Source organism: Leptopilina heterotoma, unplaced genomic scaffold (assembly GCF_015476425.1).
Source record: "Leptopilina heterotoma isolate Lh14 unplaced genomic scaffold, ASM1547642v1 Lhet_18, whole genome shotgun sequence".
Lineage (NCBI taxonomy): Eukaryota > Metazoa > Arthropoda > Insecta > Hymenoptera > Figitidae > Leptopilina > Leptopilina heterotoma.
In genome coordinates, this window is record NW_025110896.1 from 2,136,704 (window position 1) to 2,157,208 (window position 20,505).

Consider the following 20,505-nt stretch of genomic DNA (forward strand, 5'->3'; position numbering starts at 1 on the left):
CTTTGTCTTTTTTCTTCTTTCCCTTCTTCAAAGACAAAAAAAGTGGAGAGAGGGATTTTTGTGTCTTTTTTCTTCTTTCTCTCCTCTATTCTCCCGTCTGTATAATATTGCTCGTTTTCCCCCCATCTTCTTAAAGTTTAATTCGAGCTTCACTTATTATTATGATTTTTTTTCTCCTTTTGCATCTTTTATTATTATCTGGAAAGCGTAGGTTTTTTTTCTTTCTTGTGTTTTTTTTTCTCGGCAGTGCACACGATATATGTGAGAGAGAGAGAGAGACCCCCCTTAGCAAATGAATATTTTCAGTCTCTTCATTCTACGTGCTTGTTTCTTAATAGTCGTTATACGTTCGGGAGATTATTATTATGAAGGGCTGATCAAACAGAGTGCTCAAAAAATTACTGCGTTTGCGAAGATGGAGGGAGGGAAGGAAAAAAACCCGTTTTTGGAGAAAGTTTATAAGCAATCATGTTATCTTTATGAGACAAGAAAAATTTTATTGGTTTTTAAGTATTAGTTAATGAACCTGTTATTTTTTTTTCTTTTCTTCTTTTTTCTTTTGAATGATAATAATTGTGTTATAATAATGTTAAGTCAAATTTGGTTTTTTCTTTTTTTTTTATAATTAAAGAAGTAAATCAGATATTTAATGATTTAGAAGTGTTTTACGCAGAAGAACTTTGAGCTTTTTTTTAATTTCTGGAAAAGGGTAATTTATTTATAATTACAGTCATTTAGTAATTTTTTTTATTTCTTATTATTTTTTATTTTTAATTATTTTTCAATTTTTATTATTCTGTTTAATTTTTCATTATTCTCTTCTTAATTTTTCTTATTTCTTTTGTGATTTATTTCTTTATTTATGATTTTTACTTATTTTTCAATTTTTATTATTCCTGTTTAATTTTTAATTATTCTCTTCTTAATTTTTCTTATTTCTTTTGTAACTTTTATTATTTCTTTTTTAATTTTTATTTCTTCTTAATTTTTTTATTTATTTTTTTACTTTTATTATTTCTGTTTAATTTTTATTATTTCTGTTTAAATTTTTATTATTCTCTTTTCTATTATTCATTTTTTCCGTTTTCTAAAAATAGAAATATTCATTTTTCAAAAACTGTTTTTACTCGAAAAAGTAGTTAACTTAAAATTATAATAATTCAACAATATTTTTTCTTTTTTTTTATTATTTTTTCAAACTTTTTTATATTTTTTATTTCATTATTTATTGTTTCTTAAAAATAGAAACCATTCAGCCAAAGTTGTTTCTACTCGAAAAGGTAATTAATTTTTAATTACTATGAATTAACAATTTAGTTTTAGTATGTCTTGTATTTTAAAAATTTTATTTTACTATTTACTTGTTTTTTAGGAATAAAATTACTATACTCCATTCTGTACTTTTTTCAACAAACAAAAACAATTTTGAAATAAGTTTTTTTCTATTTTTAACAATTGTTTTTTGTTTTGAAACAACTTTTTCCTCGTAGGAAAAAATATAAAAAAAAATTTTAATTTAAAACTAATCGAAAATGTTTTGTAAATTATAAACCTTTTCTGTTGAAAACACCAAAAATTTTATTCATTAAGTAGTTAAATTTTGATGAATAATTAAAAAAATATTTTATTTTGAATTTATTTGTTGAAATTTGTTTACATTACTTTACATTTAAATGAAGTATTTTTAGTAAACTAATTAAAATGTAAAATTTTTTCAAAGCAAGACTAATCTAAAAACGTTATTTATTTACTAATTAAATTTTATTAAATAATCTACTTAATAAGTTTAACTAATTAGAGTATGTAATTATACAGTCTACCTAAATAAACATTCCAACTAATTAAATTTTCTAACTAAAATTTTGCAACTAATTAAATAATCTAATTAGCAAATTATTCTAAATTAATTAAATCAAAACTAATAAAATATTTACTGATTAATTTATTTCGAGTCTCGATGGGAGAAAAAAAAATAGAAAATTTTTAAAAAGCACCAAAGAATAGTCTAACTAATTAATTAAATTAATCAAATTAATCTAAATTAATTAAATGCATCTAAATTAATTAAATTCGTCTAAATTGATTGAATTAATCTAAATTAATTAAATAAATCTAACTAATTAACTATTAACTAATTAATTAAATCAGAGTCTCGAGTCCCAAAAGAACGAGGAAGTGGGGAACGAGAAAGAATAGAGAACGTCGACTAAAAGTCTATATTATAAGTTTTTCACTTTTTAAAACACGTTCATCGTTCTTTCATGACAGTGGAGAAATATATATATATTATACTTTCGCTCAAGGCCCAAGAGTGAAAAATGTATATATATACTCTTGTGGTAAAAGACGATACGAAAAAGCTCTAAAGAGGAGGCGTCTTGTATATTATACATTTACAAAAGAGAACCGTAATCGATTTAGTTTTGTTTCTGCATTTGCATTCTTAACGCATCTGTCAAATTATATCCCCTTGTCCTCATTGTGGACTGAAATAGTTTTCAATAAGTGCTGCTGCTTATGGGCCCTTGTATATTCATCATTCCATATAATACTCTTTCGCTAAAATAAGTTTAAGACACGCACGATTATTAACAAAAATACACGACAGCAGAAAACCAGAATTGGAAGGACGGTTGATTAACGCTATTAACTCCACTTTTTTCCTTCTTCTTCCTTTTTTTCAATTCGTTTCTATTTTTTTTTTAAGATTTTGTTTATTTAATATTTCTTTCAAAACAAGTTTTTCCTATTCGGGAATTTTAAACTCTTTTCTTTTATTTAAATCAAAAAACGAATTTTTTGATAATTTCGTAGAATAGTAACTTGTTTTTACTAATTTTTTACTAAAAAAATTGTTTTTAAATATAATTGTATTTTTGAAGAATTATATTTCGAAAAATATAATACTTATTAACTATATAACATATAGTTAATAAGTATTATATTTTTATTATTATTATTATTATTATTATTATTATTATTATTATTATTATTTATTATTATTTATTTTTATTATTATTTTTTTATTAAAATATTATTTTAATTCATATTTTATTTTCATAAGAAAAAATTTGAATTAAAAATATGTACGTTCTATTATTTTTAAAGTTGCTAATTTTATTTAAAAAAGCGAGTGAGAACTCAGCCGTGCGCGTAAGCGCGCTATAATTGTTGCCTAATTAATAATATTGATTTTTTCAAAAAGAAAATTTTTATAACTAACAAGGGTCGTAAGAATTTTACGCATTTGTATAATTATGCTAGTAGTAAAATAAAATAGTATATAAATAATTTAAAAATAATTTTAAATATAGAAAATAGTAAAAATAGTGCAAAGAGTTTAAAAATATTTTTTTAATTTTCATTAAGATTTTCTTCTTTTTTTTTCTTTCTTTCCTTCTTTCTTTTTCTCCTCGTTTAGTTATAGGCTCTTTATAATATATAATTTCTGAGAGTGGGTTTCAATTAAAGTGAAACCGAGTTAACCGCAATTTGGTGACTTTTAAAGAGATGTATAGTTCCTTGCTTCTCGGGTGTGCGCGCTCCATCGACGATATACACAAAGCACAACTCTCGAGGATTTCCTCGCGATAAATCTGTGGAGTGTCGTGAAATTTGGCCACAAGCCAAGTACCACCGGCTTCTTCATTCAGAGGGAGGGAGAAGATCGCGCAGTTTCTTTATATTCCAACTCGGTTTTATAAAAGCGCAAGAATATTTCGAAACAACCGGTTCTTCTTTCCCAAATCCCCCAAAAAAGCTAAATGAAAAAAAAACCGATATCCTTGCGCACATTTTTTTTTTTTTTTTTATTTAAATTCGTCTTGATAGTCAACACTTTCTGTTATTTTTAAAATCTTGTTCATTTTATTTATTTCCATTCGTCAAAAAAAAAAAAATAAATTCTTTTTCCATTCAATTTTACCCTCCTGTGAGAGAAAATTATCAGGGTTGCGACAAAAAACCCTGAATTTTTAAAATTGTCTACTTATTTCTTCAATTATTATGGCAAATTTATGATAAATCTTATAAATTGAATTTCGAAACTCAAAACAATTAAGCGAAAGAAATATTTTCGTCAAAAAGAGATAAAGAAAAAGAATATAAAGAATTTTTGTAAAAGATAAAAAAACAAATTCGGCCCTGAGGTGGCATGTAGCTCTTATGAAATCCTATTTTTGTTAAAATACAAGGTAAGGTGCGGTGTGTGTGTACGTGTATAAACGCACATATTTCAAGAGTTTCTTTAGAAAAATTATATACGACTTCCGACGTATTTCTACAATAATATCTCAAATGGGAATGCCTGCGCTACCTTCGGACCTTGACAAAGGTCTATATACTAGTTCACTGATGTTGAACTGTGAAAAGATTAATTACCGCACTATATATATATATATGTTATAACTTGAAACAGTTGAACCAAGCGAAAAAAAAGAGAGAAAAAAATACAATTCAAGGTCACAATTTGCAGTAAACCTGTTCTTTCCCACACATTATTCTCATGTAAAATTTAATCTAAGTGTCACGATTTTATGGACTATAAAAAAAAGAAACAAAAAAACAAAGGAAAATTGTTCTCCAGATAAGAGAATACATCTAATATTTCTCTTTTAAATTACAAAATTGTTCATTTTGTCTTGAAATTGAATTCGTACAGAAAAATCCACGTCGAAAAATTACATGGAAGTACCTCCTCAAAAAACTGTTCTATAACATTTACGAATTTTAATATATTACGAACTTTTTTCATTGTAACATTATTCGAAAACATCAATCAATTCTTTTTTTTAATAAATATTTAATCATTATTATTGTTCCATAGAAATTAAAAATTGCAAATAATTTCAAATTCAAATATTTATAAAATTCAACAACTTATAAGAATTTTTATAATAATTTAAATTTCCATAAAATTTTCCAAAAAAAATTAAATTATTTTCAAAAAATTTAATAAAATCCTTCGCAAGAATTCAATTATTTTTACAAGAGAAATAAAATTTTTCACATGAATTCAATTATTTAAAAAATGTAATACAATTCGTTGTAAGAATTCAATTATTTTTATAAATAAAAAATTTCACATGAATTCAATTATTTAAAAACTGTAATAAAATTCATTGTAAGTATTCAATTATTTTCATAAATAATAAAATTTCTCTTAGGATTTCAATTATTATTTATTTTTAATACAATTTCAAATAAATTCCTCGAAAATTGTTATTATTTAAAAAAATTTGTTCTAAAAATTCAATCACATTTACACAAATAATTAAATTATTCGCTAAAATTCAAATATTTTCAAATTCTAATATTTTAATTAAATTTCTTAAATCAATATTCAATTATTTTAAAAAAATGTAATAATTTATTGAATAAATGAATGTTTATCAACAAATTTTTTAATAATTTAATTTTTTCGACGAATTTTAATAAAATTTTCAATTACATTTTTTGATGAATTCGATTAAAATTGTATTAAAATTTAAAAATAATTAAAAATTCTATTATGAGTTTTATTAATTATTGAAATAATTGAATCTCGGTAAAAAATATTATTTATGCAAAGAATAATTGAATAATTCACAAGAAATTTATAAAAATAGTTGTAAATAATTGAATTTCTGTGAAATTTTTAATATTTATGAAAATAATAAATTTAATGTTTGCTTAGAATTTTATCAACAATTTTTTTTTAAATAATTGAAATCATATGAAAAATTTATTAAAATAGTAGATATTGAAAATCATTGAATTGAGGAAAGTTTTTGAATAAGTAATTAGAATTTTCAATTTTGCAAAGAATGCTATCAAAATTTTTGAAAATAATTAAATTTTCGAGAAGATTTTTATTATTTTTAAAGATAATTGAAATTTTGACGTGGCATTTTTAAAAATTTTTGAACATAGTAATTAAATTTCTGCGAGGAATTTTATTAGTTTTCTTCAAAAATAATTGAATTCTTGAGAAGAATTTTATGAAAATTGTCTTTTATATAATTGAATTTCTGTGAAATTTTTATTATTTATGAAAATAATAAAATTAAAAGAATTTTAATTTAAACCTCTTTTTCCTCAAATTTTGATATTTTGATAAAATTCGGCTATGTGACAGCTACGACTCAAAAAAAAAAAATAAATTTTTTTTTTATCTGGATGTTGTTTAGCAATATTTCAGCAACAATTCAGCTAAATTTCAGTTCATAACAAATACCAGAATTAAAAAAAATTAATGGTAAAAAGTTAATGATACCTATTGTTAGAAATAGTTTATTTTGTTACAAATCATTTTGCAAATAATTAAATATTGTTGAAATACAGTTAATAATTGTTAATAGTATTGTTATTAATAGTTCGTAATAATAATAGTATTAGTACTGGTAAAAATACTCACATGCTAATAAAAATAGTCATTGTTATTTATTTCTATAAATCGTACTTCAGTGTCCTTCTCGTCTGACATAATATGCAAATTTTTATTTCTCTTTTGAAAACGCGAAAAATTTATAAGACAAGAATTATAGGATATTTATATTTTCAGCCACTTTTTTTTTTTAAAACAGATGCGATAAATTCCTTAGGCAAAAGAAACTTACAAAAAAATGTATTGAATAAAATTTTCGTTGAATATTTGCATTTTGTTTGGATTTTTTTTCCTTGCTACCAGAGAATTTTTTTGAATTGATTCCTTTTTTTTGTTACAAAAAAGAATATTTTTAGTCGATTCTTTTTTTTGGTACAAACAAGAATATATTCTTTTTTTTGCAAAAAAAAGAATTTTTCTGTAAAAAAAAGAATTTTTCTGTAAAAAAAAGAATCAGAAAAAAACAGAAAAATGATTTTTTTTGCAAAAAAAGAATTTTTCTGTTTTTTTTTTGTTTTTGCTACAAAGGAGAATTTTTTTCTGTTTCTTTAAATCCAAAGCAGCGGAGGAAAAAGGGATATTCTTGTACGTATGTATTTAGCACGTGTAAGCTTTAGCGATAGTTTTAAGACCACCTGCAGCAGATCTTTTGTCACAAAATGCAAATATAAACGTAACGCGAGAGTGTGATACAGTTTAGCCAATATGTGCGAGTAAAATTGCTTCTCGAATTCCAAAGAAAAACAGAGTGAGTTGAACGTTGCCAAAGCGCAGTGTTGCTTGAGAGCTACAAATAGAGTTCTTCTCGTGGAGTTTAGATTTTCAAACTTTAAATGCTTCTTCTTCTTCTTCTCTTCTTCTTCATCTTCGCAAAAACCACGGTCAAGTCAAAATCTATTTATCCTTTCGTTATTCTATATTTACAATATGAAATATTGGCGCAATTGGAATTTATCTCTATTTTTCCTCTTGCACCATTCGAATAGAAATTAATTTTTTTCAGGAACAATTTTTTATTTTATTCTTAATTGTATTTTTCAATTTTTATTTGTATTTTTATTTTTTATCTGTATTTGTATTTTTCGCGCTTGTTTTTTTTCGCTCGTCACTAATTTTGTGACGATGACGCAAAAGAAAAGGCGGCAAAACGCCAAGCACTCGAAAACGTTTAATTATAACAAATTTTTTAATATAAAATTTTTTTTTTCTATTTATAATTTCTGTTAATGTTAAACTTTTTGTTATCAATCTTTCGGGCCCCGGACTCACGCGACTATTATTTTCTTGCAAAATCTTTATTTTGCAAATAATTTTCGTATACAAAATATTTAGTTTTAAAATTATTTTCTTACAAAATCTTATAATTTTTTAATTTTAAAAAAGTGGAGATTTTTTAAATTATTTTGGTACGAACTTTGTAATTTAAAAATTACTTTCTTACAAAAATTTTCATTGTTTAAATTTATTTTATGTTAAACAAAAGAAAAAAAAAAATTGCCAGGCTTCATAGCAAAGAAAATAAGGTTTACATTTTATGAAAACTTGTGTTACGGCTTTCAAAAGTTTAAATTGACTTTTACGATTTTATTTTTCATGCGCAGCTTTAAGTGTGTGTGTGTGTATGGCATTTTTTTCCGTATGTGAGCAATAATTCATGGTGAGGAATCCGAGTCTGTTAATCAACTGTCAAAAAACGTTTTCGCCTTATTACTCGTCGACTAAAAGCGGTCAACGTTTCTGGTTTGTTTAGAGTAGAACTACTTGGCAACGCGCGACATTATGACGTATCAGGGGATTTCCTTCCATCTCCATGACGCTAATTAAAAACTTTACGCATGCTCCTTATATTCTATAAATGTTTATCTATATATATATCGAGTGCCACCAGTTATCTCAAAATTTTCACTTCATTAAGAATAAAAACTGTTTTTTTATTTCTTCCCCTCCACAGTTATGTCTCAAAATTTCTACTAATTTTAGAAAATTGTTTTTAATTTTCGAACTTATTTTCAATTTTTTTTATTTTTTTTTATTAATCCATTTGTTCTTTTTAATTAACTCAAAATTGTTACTAATTACTAACATTACTGTTACTAATTAAAAAAAACTATTTTTAACTAATTTACCAATTTTCCTAAAATTTTTACTCTTAAAAAAATAACTATTTTAATTTTTCCTCACGAATGGTCACAAAATGTTTACTGATTCTAAAAACTTTCTCTAAATATATTTCCTCGTTCCTACTGTTTAAGTTTCTAATATTTCCAAAATTGTTACTAAAGAAAATTCCATAGAGTTTTCATGGGAATTCTGCAAGTTTTTTATTTTAAAAATATTTTAACATTTCCAGGCTTGCCACAGATCAGGAAAATCAGGGAATTCAGGAAAAGTAGCATCTGTCAGGGAAAAGTCAGGGATTTTTACCGAGATTCAATTATTTTCATGTATAATATAAAACTTAGAATAGAATTTCAATTATTTTTAATTCAATTTTAATCGAATTCATCGAAAAATGTAATAGAAAATTTTATTAAAATTCGTCAAAAAAATTCAATTATTTAAAAATTTGTTGATAAAATTATTATTTTCATAAATAATAAAATTCTTTTTATAAATTCAATTATTTTCAAATGTAATAAAATTTTTCGTAGAAATTCAATTATTATGTTCAAAAATTTTTAAAAATGCCACAAAAAAATTTTAGTTATCTTTAAAAATAATAAAATTCTTCTCAAAAATTTAATTATTTTCAAAAATTTTGATAACATTCTTTGCAAACTTTTAATTACTTATTCAATAATTTTCCTTAATTTAATGATTTTCAATATCTACTATTTTAATAAAATTTTTCAAAAAATTTCAATTATTTAAAAAAAGTGTTGATAAAATTCTAAGCAAACATTAAATTATTTTCATGAATAATAAAACTCATAATAGAGTTATTACATTTTTTAAAGATAATAGAATTTATTTAAGAAATTTGATTAAAATAGTAGATTTTTAAAATATATGAATTTCAGCGAAGAATTTCATTATTTGTGAAATGTAATTGAATTTTTGCAAGAAATTTTTTGAAAATAATTACATTTTTCAAGGAATTTATTTAAAATTGTATTAAAAAAAATTGAAATCCTATGAGAAATGTTATTATTTATGAAAATAATTGAATACTTACAATTAATTTTATTACATTTTTTAAATAATTGAATTCATGTGAAAAATTGTATTACTTGTAAAAATAATTGAATTTATGCCAATTATTTTATTGAAATTTTTAAAAATAATTTAATTTCTTTTTTTTGAAAATTTTATGAAAATTTAATTTAAATTTAAATAAGTTTCATGAATAATAAAAATTCTTTTTGTAAATTCCATTACTTTTAAATGTATTAAAATTCTTCGCAAAAATTCAATTATTTTGTTAAAAACATTTTAAAAATGCCGTGTCAAAATTTCAATTATCTTAAAAATAAAAAATTCTTCCCCAAAATTTAAGTATATTTTAAAAAATTTTGATAGCATTCTTTGCAAAATTCCAATTACTTATTCAAAAATTTTCCTCAATTCAATGATTTTCAATATCTTTCTATTTTAATAAAATTTTCCAAAAGATTTCAATTATTTAAAAAAAGTGTTGATAAAATTCTAAGCAAACATTAAACATTAAAATTTAGGAAAAAGAAGTTTAAAGGTTTAAACTAAATTTTTTTTTAATCCTACTAATTTTTGTGGGCTGAAAATAACTAAAATTGTTGCTGGAATATTTTTAAAGAACATTCTGAAGAACTAAAAATTTTATTTTAACTTTTAAGTCGTAACAGACACAGCCGAACGTCAGGAGAAGATAAAAATTTAAGGAAAAAGACGTCTAAATTTTATTTCTGTATTTGTAGCAAATTTTTCTGGACAGTATGAAAATATTTTTTATTTATTGCTCACAGTTTTTCTGCGAATATCAAATTGAGACAAAAAACGAGGCAAAAGTGTTGCGAAGCAACGTTTTGATTCGTTTTTTGTCTCAATTTGATATCATTAGAAAAACTGTGCTAATGAAGTGATGAAAAATCAATAAAATGATTAAGTACCAACTTTACTTTTAGTACAACTTTACTTTTTAATTTGATTAAATACTAATACTAATTAATTAATTAAATACTAATACTATTTAATTAATGAAATATACTAATACTAGTACTAAGACTAGGGTTTAATACCTATTTATAGTAAAATTAGCAGTGATTCTAATATATAGGAACAATACTGACCCACTGCGAGAAGCGTAATTAAAAAAGAACAATACCTCTTTTTTTCAAATCCGAAACAATAGAAAATGAAAAGTAAATCCATTATGTTGTTTGAAAATAATATGCGCGAAAATTATACGACTACAAGGATTCATAACCTTGAATGAAAAGAGTTTAAAGATCTGCAGAATGATATTAAGACCTATTGAAATCGCGCAACAGGTGTTCAGAAGCGATTCTCTCTGTCCACGTGCAAATGTTACCATCGATGGAATGAAATCAAGCATCACGTGATATCAAACCACAAAGTATAAACAAGTTTAAGAATTCCTTCAATGGTATATATTTATATACAATTTATAAATGTGTACAAAATATTATTATCGACGCGTGACAATAATTGAAGATTCTATTGATTGGAACATTTTGCGAAAATTCTAACCATATTCATTATTTGGATAATTAATTTCAATTAACTTGTTGTGTGTGCTGTAAATCAAAATCTATCCGAAATAATCTTTATAATGAAGGAATGAAAAATACGATATTTTTGAATACAGATTAAAAAATTTACCTTTAAATAAAGCTGATGTTGGTTCTTGTCATCGAGTCTTATCTGGAACATATAAAAATGTAGAATTAGAATCAACAACTTTTTTATGTACAAAATTCTTTTATTCCTTTTTTTCTAATATTAATATTTATTAAATCTTTATTATACTTTAATAAAAAAAAAATACTGGACAGTTCTTAAAGTTTCTAGAAAAAAGTATTCGAGCAATTGAAAGAAATTTTAAACTATACAATCAAATTTTCCAGAACTGTTCAGCATATTTGATATTTTTTCTGATAAATTAATTTGTGTACATAATAAATAAAAGATAATATACTGCTGATAATTAAATGGAATCAAAATTAAAAAAATATACATTAAATATTATTTGCCCATAAAATTCCTCGATTTCAAAAGTATATATAGAAATATAAGGAACTGTAACCAAAAAATTAAAGGAACAATTTATTCAATATTTCGAAAGCTTCTCTTTAAGAAGTGCTTAATAAGTTATTATTAAGCAATAAAAAAAATTTTATTTGCAATAATGTCTTTACACTTTTGAAAATTGTTCACATATCGAAAAATTGCGAGCAAAAAGATCTGTGACTATATATATAAAGACATAATAAAGTGTCAGTGACTGCTCAGGACGAACAAAGATTAGAGAGAGACTTTTATGTATATGCACTGTGTTGGCTCAGGTGATCGACTTTTTCTCTCATTTCTTTGTTCTTTTCCCCACTCCTTCTTTTTTCTTTTTTCTTATATTTATCCCCTCATCCTCCTCCTCACTCTTTCTCTCACTCTCTTATGAAGATAATATCAAAAAGGTGGCAGACAAACAAAAATGGACAAAACTACATTTTATACAAAGACTTTGATTCCGTTCAGTTTCGGAGTATTTGTAAAAGGAAGTCATAAAAAAGAGAAGATTATTCGAGTTTTATTAAAAATAAACACGAGGGGATGTATTTTTTTTTCTTTTATATATAAAACAGGTAGGTTTATGGATATATTTTTTTTCTCATTTCTCATTCTCGTTGTTATTGTTTAAATAAATTTTGAGAGAGAGAAAAAAAAGAATTAGGTGTTTTTACTATGTGGAGAAAAAGATTTACTATTTCTGGATATATAAGGAAATTTTGCTTCGGAATCCATTTTACTAAAAATTTACTAATAGCATTAAAAATTTACTGAAAGTACTAAGTCACTAAAAATTTACTAAAAATACCAAAATTCACTTTTAAATACGCAAAGCTTCCTCAAGAGGAAGCGCAAAATTACTAACAGTAACAAATTTATTAAAAATTAATAAAAGTACCAAATACGAGCCAAATGTAATAAAATTGACTAAAAGTACGAAACGTACTAAAAATCTAAATTGACTAAAATTCACGAAAATTTTACTAAACGTGCTAAAAATACTAAATTTAGTAAAAATGTACTAATTGAGATACAGTATAATTTCGGAGCATTTTGTTAATCTCTATATATAATAAACTAATTGTCAATTAAAAATAATATATCCAACAAATTTTAGTAACAGATTTAATACTATTTTTAAATCAATTAAATTTTTAACTAGATCTAAAAATTTGTTTACTGATATAATAATCAGTTATTTTTTCACTGACAGTCAATAATACTTGATTGGATAAAAGATCAAATAAATTGTTATTAACTGATTCAATTTTTTTTTTTTTTTTTTTTTTTTTTTTTTTTACTAATTTTGTCACTAATAATTTTATTTTTCTACTGAAAATCAATAATTTTTCATTAATTACACAATTCATCACTTTGTAAATAAAATTTTTAAGAAACACTCATTTTATCCAAGTTTATTTCAAACTGACATTTAATTTTATTTATTATAAGTTGAAAACAATAGCAATCATTGTAACGATATCAAATTGAAATTATTATCGATTGTCTTTGATTTTTTACTTTTATACTTTGTTAATAATACAGAAATTGTTATTAGTTTAATAGTATGAAAAATTCAGATTTCTACGGATTTGAATTTTTGAAACCTTTACAAAATTAAATTATTTTCTAAAAATTCACGCTATGAGCCTCTTAATATTCAATTATTATATATAAAATTTTAACTGAAATTCATTTTTAAATCAATTTTTATGAGAAAATTTTACGAGAATTTAATTATTTAAATAGAGAAATAAATAATTTATTGAATAATTGAATGTTTCCGAAAACTAAATTCTCTTAAAAAATTTTATCAACAAAATTTTTACATAATTGAATTCTTTCGACGAATTTTAATAAAATTTTTAAAAAATATTTACATTTTGCGAGGAATTTGATTAAAATTGTATTAAAAATAATTTTAATTTTGCGACGAGTTTTATTATTTATATGAAAATAATTGAATTCCTTAAAATTTTAATACAATCCTTCGCAAGAATTTAATTATTTTTGTAATAGAATTTTTCACATGAATTCAATTATTTAAAAAATGTAATAAAATTCGTTCAAAGAATTTAATTATTTTTGTAAATAATAAAATTTCTCATATGATTTTAATTATTATTTATTTTTTATACAATGTAAAATAAAATAATAGAATATAATAATAAATATATAATAATAAAATGTAATTATTTTCAAAAAGTTCTTTGCAAAAATTCAATTGCATTTCACAAATAATGAAATTCTTCGCTGAAATTCAAATATTTTCAAAATCTACTATTTTAATTAAATTTCTAAAATGAATTCAATTATTTTTTAAAAATGTAATAATTTATTGAATAAATAAATGTTCATCGAAATTGAATCCTCATAAAGAATTTTATCAACAAATTTTTAAATAATTCAATTTTTTTGACGAGTTTTAATAAATCTCGGTAAAAAATATTATTTATGCAAAGAATAATTGAATAATTCACAAGAAATTTATAAAAAATTTGTAAATAGTTGAATTCCTGTGAAATTTTTATTATTTATGAAAATAATTTAATGTTTGCTTAGAATTTTATCAACACTTTTTTAAAATAATTGAAATCTTTTGAAAAATCTTATTATCAATAGTAGATATTGAAAATCATTGCACAGAGAAAAGCGAGTGTTGTTTTTGATGCGGGTAAATTTTGGTAGGGTAATTTTAGTGAGGATAAATTTTCTATAATAGAAAATTTACCTTATTTTCGGTGTTAAAATAACACTCCCGAGCTAAAGTTTGATGCAGACACTTTTAACACCGAATTCAGTGTTAAAATGACACTCACTTTTTTCTGTGTGAATTGAGGAAAATTTTTGAATAAAATTGAAATTTTGCGAAGAATTTTATATTACTTTTGAAAATAATTGAATTTCTAATTCAAAATCAATTATAATATTTTTATGCGAGTATGAAATATAAAAATTATGCTAATACGTTTATGATAGACTAAAAAATACGTTAGCCGTCTACAATTCGAATTTACAAGTATTAGTGAAACAAAAGCATCGTAAAAAACTATTTTTCTCGACTTTGTACACGTTTATTATAGAGAAACGATGAAAAAAGAAAGAAAAAAGTGATTAGGGAATCTTTCGTGACTTCCCACTTTGTTAAAGCAAAAGCGATTAGTATTCCAAGTCCTTGAAAAAAATAGCGAGAATCGTTCGCTCTGTGGCAAATGCGAATGGCTTCCATAATAAATCTAAATATATATATATAAGTATATTTGCTCCTCATAGACTGGTTTGTGCAAGACGCATTGCGATCGCGTGGGTGTGTGCACTGTGAGAATTACACCAGATCCGAAGGTCTCCGGGAGTCATTATGAATTCATGGTAATGATAGAAACAATGATAAATCTGCAATCGGACATAAACACTTGTATAACGTTCATTTTAAATTATCCACTCGTGATACATATCATATAGAAATTCATATGTGTGTGTGCTATTTTTTTTTAGAATCGATTTTCTTTTTTTAGAGCAAAAAAGAAAATTTTTCTGTATCTGAAAAATTTTCCGAAATTATGGAATTATTGAAATTTTATAATAATAATATATTTATTAATTTATTTATATTATTCAGAGTTGCCACAGGTCAAGGAAGTCAGGGAATTCAGGAAAAATTCAGAGAAAGTAGAATTGGTCAAGGAAAAGTCAGACATTTTTATTAAAAGTACCTAGTGGCAAAATTAAATTCTTTAAATTCATAAGAAAATTTTAAATTTTAATATTTTTTTTGTTTGCTAAACTATGAAATTACCACGAATTTTAATATACAAACTTCAATTTTTTCTATTTCTGACAAAAATTTCTTTTTAAATAACTTAATTCTTGAAGAGCAATCATAAAATTATTTAATGAATACTTTTACTTAAATATTTCAAAATTAATTAAATTCTAAAAGAGTTGAATTCACAATTTTCATAACTAGATGAACGTTAAAAGGTTTTAATTTAAAATATTAGAAAATTTCAATATTGAATGAATTTTACAAGAAATTTTTAAAAATTAGATTTTCTATCAGATTTTTGAAAACTGTTAATAATTCAAATATTCTTCTGAAATTAGTTAAAGTTTTTAATTTATGTTTAAGTAATTAACGCTAAAAAACAAAACAAATTATTGCAGAAATTCAATTATTTTCAAGAATAATAGAATTCTTCGCAGAAATTAAATTATTTTCAAAAAGTTTTCTTAAAAATGATTTTCAATATCATATCATTTTCAATATATATTTTCAATATACTATTTTAATAAAAATTTCCATAAAAATTCAATTATGTAATAAAAAATTTAATAAAATTCTACGCAAACATTTTTAGATAATTATTTTCAAAAATAATACAAATTTCACGCAGGAATTCAACTATTTACAATTAATGTTCTTATAAATTTCTTGTCAATAATACAATTATTTGCATAAATAATATTATTTTTTACTAAGATTTAATTACTTTCATAAATAATAAAACTAAAAATAGAATTTTAAATATTTCAATTATTTTTATTACAATTTTAATCGAATTCATCAAGAAATGTAATTAAAAATTTTATTAAAATTCGTCGCAAAAATTCAATTATTCAAAAATTTGTTGACAAAATTCTTTATGAGGATTCAATTTTGATAAACATTTATTTATTCAATAAATTATTAAATTTTTTAAAAATAATTGAATTTGTTGTAGAAATTTAATTAAAATAGTATAGATTTTAAAAACATTTCAATTTCAGCAAATAAGAATTTCATTATTTGTGAAATGTCATTGAATTTTTGCAAGAAATTTTTTAAAATAATTACATTTTTCAAGGAATTTATTTAAAGTTGTATTAAAAATAAATAATAATTGAAATTCTATAAGAATTTTACTATTTACGAAAATAATTAAATTCCTACAATGAATTTTATTACATTTTTTAAATAATTGAATTCATGTGAAAAATTTTATTACTTGTAAAACTAATTGAATTCTAGCGAAAGATTTTATTAAAAATTTATGTAAATAATTTAATTTCTTCTATGGAAAATTTGATGGAAATTTAAATTAAAATTATTTTCATAAACAAAAAAAATTCTTTTTATGAATTCAAATATTTTCAAATGTATCTACTATATTAATAAAATTTTTCAAAAGATTTCAATTATTTAAAAAAAGTGTTGGTGAAATTCTAAGCAAACATTAAATTATTTTCATAAATAATGAAATTTTCACAGGAATTCAATTATTTACAAATGTTTTCATAAAATTCTTATCAATAATTCAATTATTTGTATAAATAATAAATTTTTTACCGAGATTCAATTATTTTCATAAATAATAAAACTCATAATAGAATTTTCATTATTTAATAAAATTTTAATCTAATTCGTCGAAAAATGGAATTGAAAATTTTATTATAATTCGTAAAATAATTTCAATTATTTAAAAATTTGTTGATAAAATTCTTTATGAGGATTCAATTTTGATGAACATTTATTTATTCAATAAATTATTACATTTTTACAAATAATTGAATTCATTTAAGAAATTTGATTAAAATAGTAGATTTTGAAAATATTTCAATTTCAGCGAAGAATTTCATTATTTGTGAAATATAATTGAATTTTTGCTAGAAATTTCTGAAAATAATTGCAATTTTCGAGAAATTCATTTAAAATTGTATTAAAAATAATTGAATTTTATTAAATTTTTTAAATAATTGAATTCATGTGAAAAAATTTATAACGCGGGTAACAATTTAATTACATAATTTAATTTAAATTAAAGGAAATTTAATTTAAAGTTCAAAATTACATAAAATATTTTTCAATTTCTGCAAAGTATTTAATTGACAAAAAAATACATTTCCGTCTATAATTTCGTGATTTATATCAAAATTCCGTTTGACAGCGATAAAAAAATTCAATATTAAGATAAAAGGGAATCAATTTCAAACAAGAGGCGAATAAAAATGATAAAACAAGTTAATTCCACCGATAAATGAAAATTATAAATTTTGTATTAAAAAAAAAAGAAAAAAATTTATTTTTAATAAAAGAAAAAAAATTTTTTTTCTTTTGACATTTAATACATAAAAGTGTCATGATAAAAATTTGTTCCGCACGTGCCATAAAAATACAAATTTCCGATAAGATCATGCTTTATCGAAGCGTGTGATTTGGAGAGAACGCGCTAGGGTTGATATAATATATTGCAATAATAAAGAACTTTTGTCTTAGCGTTATGTTATAAGAACAATTTTACTTTTCAGTAAAATATAACAATTTTACCGAGAAGTAAATACTTTTTTTTATCTCTTTTTTTTGTATCCCACACATAGTTCTCAATTTCAATAAGCAAGAATTTCTTCGCGTATTTCCAAGTAAACGATAACACGTGTCAGTGCGTATTTCTTTTGCTCGAGTGAAATGAGTTCATTTGCAACATTAATTAATTGAATTATTAATGATTATAATTAATTTCTTTGGAAATAATTAACAGAACATTTATTGTTCTGTTAATTATAAGCAAAAATATATATATGAAAATATGCAAAGTATCTTTTATTGTAGCAAACTTTTTGCACTTTTACTTTGTTTATAGTAAAATCTAAGCTAATTGGAATTTTTTTTCTTACTTTAATTTAATGCCTCAATTAATAAATATTCAATTTGACTAAAATTAGTAAAATTATTTTTGGAAAAATTAATTAAAATAAAATAATTTATTTTATTTAGTATTAGTTAAATAATAATGAATAATTTTAGAAAAAATTTACTGCGTAATAAAATTTTAATATTTTTTTTTTGTGAATTATAATAAATTATTTTTGAGTAAAATTAATTATAATAAATAATTTTTTTTTTTTGAATAAATTTCTATTGAACCATAAATTTTTATTGAAGATACATTTCCCTTTAAGTATTAGTGCGTATAAGTGAGAATTGCACTTTCGAAAGAGTTGATGTAATACAAAACCAATGGAGACAATGAAGAACTCTTGAAATTAATGGTTACTCGAGATCAGCTCGGAAAATATAAAATAATTGACGGAATGCCAGAATACCGATAAGAGCAAATACAGTTTGATAAATGATGTAGTTCATCAGAAAATTGTCGAGATCAGCTCGCGCAAAGAATAGTGAGAGTTATTTGTTCACCGTAAAGATTTTTTCCCCCTTTTATTTTTTTTTGCAAAATAAATATTTCAAATATTTTATATACTTTCACTTTATATTTATTTACCGTTTTCGTATAATTAGTTTGCAACGGTATTTCAAAAAATAAAGAGTGAAAAAATTGCTAATTAGAAAAAATTCTTATTGCGGAAAAGTTTGCTAATTGAAAAAATACTAATTGAAAAAAATTGTTAATTGAAATAAATGGAATTTTAGAGAAAAAGAAATAAATTAATTTCATTGGAAATAAATACGAAAAAAGCTAATTGAAATAATTTTTATGTACAAATTCGGTTAAAAAAATGCTAATTAAAAAAAAATAGCTAAGTGAAATAAAAAAAAATTTTTATAAAAAGAAATATATAATTTTAATTGAAAAAAAGGAAGAAGCTAATTGGAATAATGTTTACGTATAAATTTGGTTTATAAAATTGCTAATTGAAATAAATCAAATTTTAAAGAAAAAGAGAGAAATAAATAAATTTAATTGGAAAAAAATTTTTAAAAAAACTAATTGGAAAAATTCTATGTACAAATTCAGTAATTTTCTTTAAGATTTTCATAGAAAGAAAAAAAAATTAAAATTCACTTAGCGGAGTATAATGAAAATACCAGGAAAAACGTAATTATTTTTTAATGTTCAATACATAGTGTTATTTTCCAAGAAAAGATGGAGGGATAAAAAAAAATTACTGTACGTTTAACATTCTTTTTTTTTTATTCGATTTAATGCGTATTTATAGTTGAATTATATTTTTAGAATTTGCAGTTTTATACTGGAGACGTGTCTTTTTTTCGCGCGGTTCTAATGCGACATTAAAACGAATCAATCTTATTTCAAGCGGTGTTTACTTCTTTTTAGCTCTTTTTCGATGGTTAAGTGACGATTTTTTACTAATTCGCTTGCATATTTTACAAACGCAGGGTATGTGGTGTGCACGCGTTTCACGGCTTATTTCGCGACGTGTGATTCATTTTGTGGCGCCAAGCTCGCAGATTTTTTTTTTTTTTTGTAATCTTTTTCTCTTTCCTCTTGTTCTATATTTTATCAACGCGAGAGAGTCCTTTTGTCATTGTTTTCCTTTTTTCAATTCAAATTCATTTTTTCATAAGTGAAATTAAAAAAAAAAAAAAAAAATTATGAATACCGTACTTTTGAGTGTTGGTTTTTTCTATAAAATTATTTTTTATTATTTTTACTAAAAATTATAACCTTAGATTTTTTATTAAATTACAAAAAAAATAATTTCAATGTCTTTTTCTTAAATTATTTATAAATTTTCGAAGAAATTACAAAAAAAAAATAGTTTCAGTGAAGTTTTTTTTCTAGAAATTATTTTTTATTTATTTATTTAAACACCACAATTTTATACATATAATTTTGTATTAAATTATCAAAAAAAAAGGAATTTGTGTTTTGCTTTTTCTAAAAATTATTCTTTACCAAAAATTTCATATTAAATTACAAAAAAATTAATGTCATTTTAAAATTATTTTCCACCTCTAATTTTTACTTTTAAAAAATAATTTAATAATTAAATTATCAATAAATAATTTGATTTTCGTTTTTTCTAAAAATTACTTTTGACCTAAAGCTTTCTATTACAATAAAAAAAAAAAAAAATTTCAGTGTTGTTTTTTTCTAGAAATTTATTTTTAATTAAATTTTTCTATTAAATAACAAAAAAAATAATTTATCGAGTTTTTTCTAGAAATTATTTTTCAT

The 20,505-nt window shown here is 22.2% G+C and overlaps 1 long non-coding RNA gene across 1 annotated transcript in view; it reads right to left on the reverse strand.

The window, feature by feature from the left end:
• The window catches only part of LOC122499926, a 106,321-nt gene that overhangs the window by 9,425 nt on the left and 76,391 nt on the right, over positions 1-20,505 (reverse strand). Inside the window, exon 2 of the long non-coding RNA XR_006301405.1 lies at positions 11,183-11,224. This is a non-coding gene — a long non-coding RNA (uncharacterized LOC122499926). The remainder of the gene's footprint in view (positions 1-11,182; positions 11,225-20,505) is intronic.